We start from the raw sequence: 7,392 nt of genomic DNA, 5'->3' as shown, positions 1-7,392 counted from the left end.
ATCTAGATTTTTACAATGCTTATAGAAGGAATCACCAAATGAAGGCTAGACATTTCACTAGGTGTAACCTTATATGTATTCTCCAGTCTAATGCCGCGTACACACGATCGGTCAAACCAATGAGAACAGTCTGATGGACAGTTTTCATCGGACCAAACCGATCGTGTGTGGGCCCCATCGGTTATTTATCCATAGGTTAAAAAAAAGCAATCTTGTTTTAAATTTAACCGATGGATACCTAACCGATAGAAAAAAAATGATCGTTAGTAGGCACAACCATCGGTTAAAAATCCACGCATGCTCAGAATCAAATCAAAGCATGCTTGGAAGCAATGAACTTCGTTTTTTTTCAGCACGTCGTTATGTTTTACGTCACTGCGTTCTGACACGATCGTTTTTTTAACCGATGGTGTGTAGGCACGACTGCTTCATTGGTTAACAGATGAAAACAGTTCATCAGACCGTTCTCATCGGATGGACCGATCATGTGTACGTGGCATAAGTGTATTGTTGACAACCTCAAGACGGTAGATAGTGTTTTTTTGCATTCACTTGTTTGGCTTCTTTGAGCAGAATACCACTAATTCCATTATTACTGTAATTCTTTACAATCTCTCGCCCCCACTCTGTACTTTGAGTTTAATACTAATCCATCCATAAAGATTAGATAATATTTGCAGTCACTCACAAGCATTCTATGTTCAAGTGAACTGTTGATAGCAGCCATATTGTGGCTGAACATATATGTATGGATGACAGGTTCACTTACACAATCCTTCCATCTTTTCCTTGCGGTTTTATTTTTTACAGTGCCTTGCAAAAGTTTTCACCTCCCTTGGCATTTTTCATGTTTTGTTGCCTTACAACCTGACATTAACATGGATTGTTTGAGGATTTGCATGATTTAATTTACAGAACATGCCCACAACTTTAAAGCTGTTTTTTTTATATTGTGAAGCAAAGAACAAATAGGAAAAAATAACAGAAAAAGTCAACGTACATAACTATTCACCCCCCCCCCTAAAGTTAATACTTTGTAGAGCCACCTTTTGCGGCTATCACAGCTCCAAGTCACTTTGGATAAGTATCTATGAGCTTGCCACTGGGATTTTTGCCCATTCCTCCTTGCAAAACTGCTCCAGGTCCTTCAAGTTGTATGGTTTGCGCTTGTGAACAGCAATCTTTAAGTCTGGCCACAGATTTCACTATTAGATTGAGGTCTGGACTTTGACTAGACCATTCCAACACATTTACATGTTTCCCCTTAAACCACTCAAGTGTTGCTTTAGCAGTGTGTTTGGGGTCATTGTCCTGCTGGATGGTGAACCTCCATCCTAGCCTCAAATCACACACAGAGTGGTACAGGTTTTGCTCAAGAATATCCCTGCATTTAGCACCACCCATCTTTCCCTCAACTCTGACCAGTTTCCCAGTCCCGACTGCTGAAAAACATCACCACAGCATAGTTACATAGTTAGTCAGGTTGAAAAAAGACACAAGTCCATCCAGTTCAACCACAAAAAAAATAAACAAACAAAATAAAAAACACAGTACAATACCATACACCCAACTCCATACCCACATTTGATCAAGAGGAAGGCAAAAAAAAAAACAGCAGAGCATGAGATCCAATTTGCTACAGCAGGGGGAAAAAATTCCTTCCTGATCCCCCGAGAGGCAATCGGATTTACCCTGGATCAACTTTACCTACAAATCTTAGTACTCAGTTATATTCTGTACATTTAGGAAATAATCCAGGCCTTTCTTAAAGCAATCTACTGAGCTGGCCAGAACCATGTCTGGAGGGAGTCTGTTCCACATTTTCACAGCTCTTACTGTGAAAAAACCTTTCCGTATTTGGAGGGGAAATCTCTTTTCCTCTAGACGTAAAGAGTGCCCCCTTGTCCTCAGTGTTAACCGTAAAGTGAATAACTCAACACCAAGTTCACTGTATGGACTTCTTATATATTTGTACATGTTGATCATATCCCCCCTTATTCTTCTCTTCTCAAGAGTGAATAAATTCAGTTCTTCTAATCTTTCCTCATAGCTGAGCTCCTCCATGCCTCTTATCAGTTTGGTTGCCCTTCTCTGCACTTTCTCCAGTTCTCCGATATCCTTTTTGAGAACTGGGGCCCAAAACTGAACTGCATATTCCAGATGAGGTCTTACTAATGATTTGTACAGGGGCAAAATTATATCTCTGTCTCTGGAGTCCATACCTCTCTTAATACAAGAAAGAACTTTGCTCGCTTTGGAAACCACAGCTTGGCATTGCATGCCATTATTGAGCTTATGATCAACTAAAACCCCCAGATCCTTCTCCACTACGGATCCCCCCAGTTGTACTCCCCCTAGTATGTATGATGCATGCATATTCTTAGCCCCCAAGTGCATAACTTTACGTTTATCAACATTAAACCTCATCTGCCACTTAGTCGCCCAATTAGACAGAGCATTGAGGTTGGCTTGTAAATTGGAGACATCCTGCAAGGACGTTATTCCACTGCATAGCTTGGTGTCATCTGCAAAGACAGAAATGTTACTTTTGATCTCAGACCCAATATCATTTATAAATATATTGAAAAGTAAGGGTCCCAGCACTGAACCTTGGGGTACACCACTGATAACCTTGGACCATTCAGAGTAAGAATCATTAACCACTACTCTCTGAATTCTGTCTTTCAGCCAGTTTTCTATCCATTTACAAACTGCTATATCCAATCCTGTAGACCTTACCTTACACATGAGCCGTGTGTGTGGAACTGTATCGAATGCTTTTGCAAAATCCAAATATACCACGTCCACAGCCACGCCTCTGTCCAGGGTTTTACTTACCTCTTCATAAAAGGAAATCAGGTTTCTCTGACAACTTTTGTCTTTCATGAATCCATGCTGTCTGCTGCTTAAATAGTTTGGGGCAAATCCACAAAAACGTAGCCTAACTTAACTTTTACCATTTAAGTTACACTGGCGGAAAATTTCTACCTAAGTGCCCGATCCACAAAGCACTTACCTAGAAATTTTCGGCCGTGTAACTTAAATGTCTCCGGCGCAAGGCGGTCCTCTTCTGCAGGGGGCGATGACAATTTAAATGAGGCGCGCTCCTGCGCCGGCCGTACTGCGCATGCTCGTGACGTAATTTTCCCGACGGGCAGCGCGCGAAATTACGTTACGCCGGGCTTTGCGGATTGCGACGGGACAATAAAGTTGCGTCGGGTAAAAAAAAGTTACGCGCCGAAAAATAAAATTCAAAATTTAAAAAAAATAGCGGCGATCGAAAAAAAGGTCTGTTTTTACAAGGTGTAACTAGTTTACACTTTGTAAAAGCATCCCTAAATTTACGTATGCAAACGTAAACTTACGCAGAAAAAACAAAGCTGAAAAGCTTTGTGGATCTCCGTAAGTCCTCATTTGCATACGCAAAGCGGCATTTCAACACGAAATGCCCCCAGCGGCGGATGCGGTACTGCATCCTAAGATCTGACAGTGTAAGTGTCTTACACATGTCAGATCTTCTGCCTATCTTTGGAAAACTGCTTCTGAGGATCAGTTCCAAAGATAGGCACAGGGATACGCAGGCTGAACAGCAGTTCCGCCTGCGTATCCATTTTGAGGATTTGGCCCCTTGTTTCCAGCAAGCACTCATCCAGAATTCAAATGAAATCATGTTATGATCACTGCTACCCAGGTGTTCCTTTATCTGAACATTAGTAATAAGCTCTGCATGGTTTGAGATTACCAGGTCCAACAGAGCATCATTCCTAGTTGGGGCCTCAATAAACTGCACCATAAAATTTTCCTGCAATAGGTTTTTACATTTTTGTCCTTTAACTGTCCCAGCAGTGCCATTATTCCAGTCAATTTCTGGGTAGTTAAAATCCCCCATTATTATCACCATCTCAGCCCTTGCAGCCCTTTCCATCTGTGCAAGGAGCTGAGTCTCCACCTCCTCGTTAACATTGGGTGGTCTATAACAAACTCCAACTTAAACTGTATGCAGTTCCACCCATAATGCTTCAGCCTCATCACACTCTCCATCAACCAGGTCCTCTTTCACGCTTGTTTTGAGGTCACTTCTCACATAGAGACAGACCCCTCCACCTTTCTTTTTTACCCTGTCTTTCCGAAAGAGAGCATAGCCAGGAATATTAATAGCCCAGTCATGTGAACCATGTTTCACTGTGGGGATGGTGCTCTTTGGGTGATGTGATGTGTTGGGCTTGCGCCAGACATTGTGTTTTCTTTGATGGCCAAAAAGTTCAATTTTAGTCTGATCAGACCAGAGCACCTTTCTCCATACATTTTGGGAGTCTCCCACATGCCTTTTCACAAACTCAAAACGTGCCATTTTGTTTTTTGCTGAAAGTAATGGCTTTCTTCTGGCCACTCTGCCATAAAGCCTATGGAGTGTACTGCTTATTGTCATCCTATGTACAGATACTCCAGTCTCTGCTGTGGAACTCTGCAGCTCCTCCAGGATGACCTTAGGTCTCTGTGCTGCTTCTCTGATTCATGCCCTCCTTGCCTGGTCTCTGAGTTTTGGTGTGCGGTCGTCTCTTGGCAGGTTTGCTGTGGTGCCGTGTTCTTTCCATTTGGTTATGATAGATTTGATGGTGCTCCTAGGGATCATCAAAGATTTGGATATTTTTTAATAACCTAACCCTGATTATACTTCTCAACAACATTATCCCTTACTTGTTTGGAGAGATCCTTGGTCTTCATGGCAGTGTTTGGTTAATGGTGCCTCTTGCTTAGGTGTTGTAGCCTCTGGGGCCTTTCAAAAAGGTGTGTATATGTAATGACAAATCATGTGACACTTAGATTGCACACAGGTGCATATAATTTCACAAATTATGTGACTTCTGAAGGTAATTGGTTGCACCAGAGCTTTTTGTGGGCTTCATAACAACAGGGGTGAATACATACGCACATGCCAATTATCATTTTATATTTCTGAAAAATAGTTTTATGTATATATTTTTCTAATTTTACTTCACCAACTTAGACTATTGTGTTCTGATCTGTCACTTATAAATGTAACAAAATAGGTAAAAAGATAAGGGGGGTGAATATTTTTGCAAGGGACTGTACATATAGTAATGTTTTGTAAAAAGCTTCAAATTGTGTTCTAAATCAAAGTTTCCATGTGTATTTCTTTTGCCTGCCTTGTTGAACTTCAGGCAGTATACAGCTACTTGTGTATAGCAACACGCCTGTCGGGGTGATCATAATGTTCCTTCTTTTGTACAGCTGCTTTTGGTCCAGCTGTCCTCAAGTCAAACTGAATATCTAAGCCAAATTATGTCATGGCTTTACTCAGAATACAGTGATTAGCACACTTCAGATAGACAGTGAACAGCCTCTGGGAAACCCTCAATATTATTTTACAGTGAAGAAGAGAAGTTATGCAGATTCTGATTAATGTTTAAATACAATTTCTTAATTAGGAGATTTCTGCAACAGATACTTCTTCATCAGAACAATGATTATGCCTCAGTACCTTTCTCTATTTTATAGTTTCAAAAGATCGTTTTACATGTGAACTTTATTAATACAATTTGCGTTCTGTTAAAGCGGAGGTTCACCCAAAAATCCACTTTTTGACATTAGCTGTAGCATACTGCTAACATCTGCAGTATGCTGTTTTTTTTGTTTTTTTTACTTGTACTTATCGTTATATGAGCCCTTGTTTTCCGGCTCTGAGCGGGGAATCCTGCGGGGAATGGGCGTTTCTAAGCGAAGAGGAGTTGATTGACGGCTGCTAAGGCGCGTCTTGGCCTCTGTTTAATCTTTAACTGCCATGATGCTGCACATGTGATCAGTTATGACACCAGCCATTGGATGGTTTGACAGTTTGGTTGAGAGCACAACCAATGTGACAGTTCGCATTCCCGGGAAGCCAGGAATGTAACTGCTTTTTCAAACTGTTAAATTGATGGGTTTACTTCCGCTTAAGGATGCTGGATTGTTCATTTTGAGGGTGAACCTCCGCTTTAAGTTTGTCTTAAATTTGTTACATGTAAGGAAATGTTTGCAATGTTTTTTCTTATGCATGCTCTATATGGATGATAAAGGACCTGGAAACTATAACATGTTGTTCACATTTTAAGATAGAGTAAGGTATTTAAAATTGGTTCTGCTGGTGAGTCCCGAATTTTTGTCATTGAAACACCATCCAGCAAATCCAAAAATTAACAAAACAGGTATGACATTCGTCTATTTGTGCAATGTTACTAGCTGAAGCTTCCTTTTGGATATCCCACCCTTTCTGAACTTGGAAAGTTCCTGGAGAAGGGTGAAGAATGAAGATGATGAAAATAAGAGGGGGGTGCATTTGATCATGGGCACTAGGGCAAGAAAGTTCACTGGTGGTGTAGAAGAGTGCATCTTCAATTGTCTGTGGCACTGCTTGAGGTGGCAAGTACGGTCTATGAGGTCTATTTCTTCCTTGGCAGGGTACTCATGGTGCTGATTAATAGTAACTGTGATGATAATGCTACAAGTATTCTGTGATATCAGGAACTAGGGACAGAAAGTATCAGAAAATCACACAAATCCTCTATTTCCTGTTATGTGCAAGAGGAGAATTTCAAATTTCAATTTCAAATTGCTCTAAAGGTTTCAATTAACCAGATTTTTCCGGAAGCTTCTGATGTTTGTTGGCACTGTCGCAGGACAAAGGGAACTTATCTGCACATATGGTGGGATTGTAGCATCTGGAATTAAATACATGTCCCAGTTGCCCATATCCAAGCTCCAGATCTGCTGCCCTATAGGGAGAAGGTAGGAATCAGACGTTGGCTCTATAGATGGGGATAGCTGGAAACAGATTCTAGCGGCTGGCCCACTAGTTTCAGTCTCTGCGTCTCAGAAGTTGGCACGCTTATTTATTCTCCACAGGGTGTAAAGAACTCCCCTACAAATATATAAGTGGGGAAGGAGAGACTTCCCCCCCCGTGCCCAAAATATCAATTACATCACGGCACTCTGATCCATCTACTTTGGATCTACTTTCCATCTACTAAACTGGTACACTATTGGCATGAGATTATTGCGACCATTAATGCCGTGTGCACACAATCGCGTACACACGATCGGAAATTCCAGCAAGAAAAGTCAGACGTGAGCTTTTGGTTGGAAATTCCGATAATATTTATCATCTACAGTTCCAGGTAAATCCAGCTACTTGTTTACTGGGTGGCCTTGTGGAAAAGCTATTGTGTCATATTTCAGTCAACACTATATAAACATACAGTAGTGTGGTATGTAATGGTCCTGTCTACTCAACCTAAGAAGATACATCAATAAGGTTCAATAATTACATTTTTTATTCCTTTGCAATTTAAATAGCAACCTCTTCAGAATTTACTGTGCAGCAACAATGCGGCA

The sequence above is a fragment of the Rana temporaria genome, chromosome 3, assembly GCF_905171775.1.
Source record: "Rana temporaria chromosome 3, aRanTem1.1, whole genome shotgun sequence".
NCBI lineage: Eukaryota > Metazoa > Chordata > Amphibia > Anura > Ranidae > Rana > Rana temporaria.
This window is presented reverse-complemented; position numbering follows the sequence as displayed.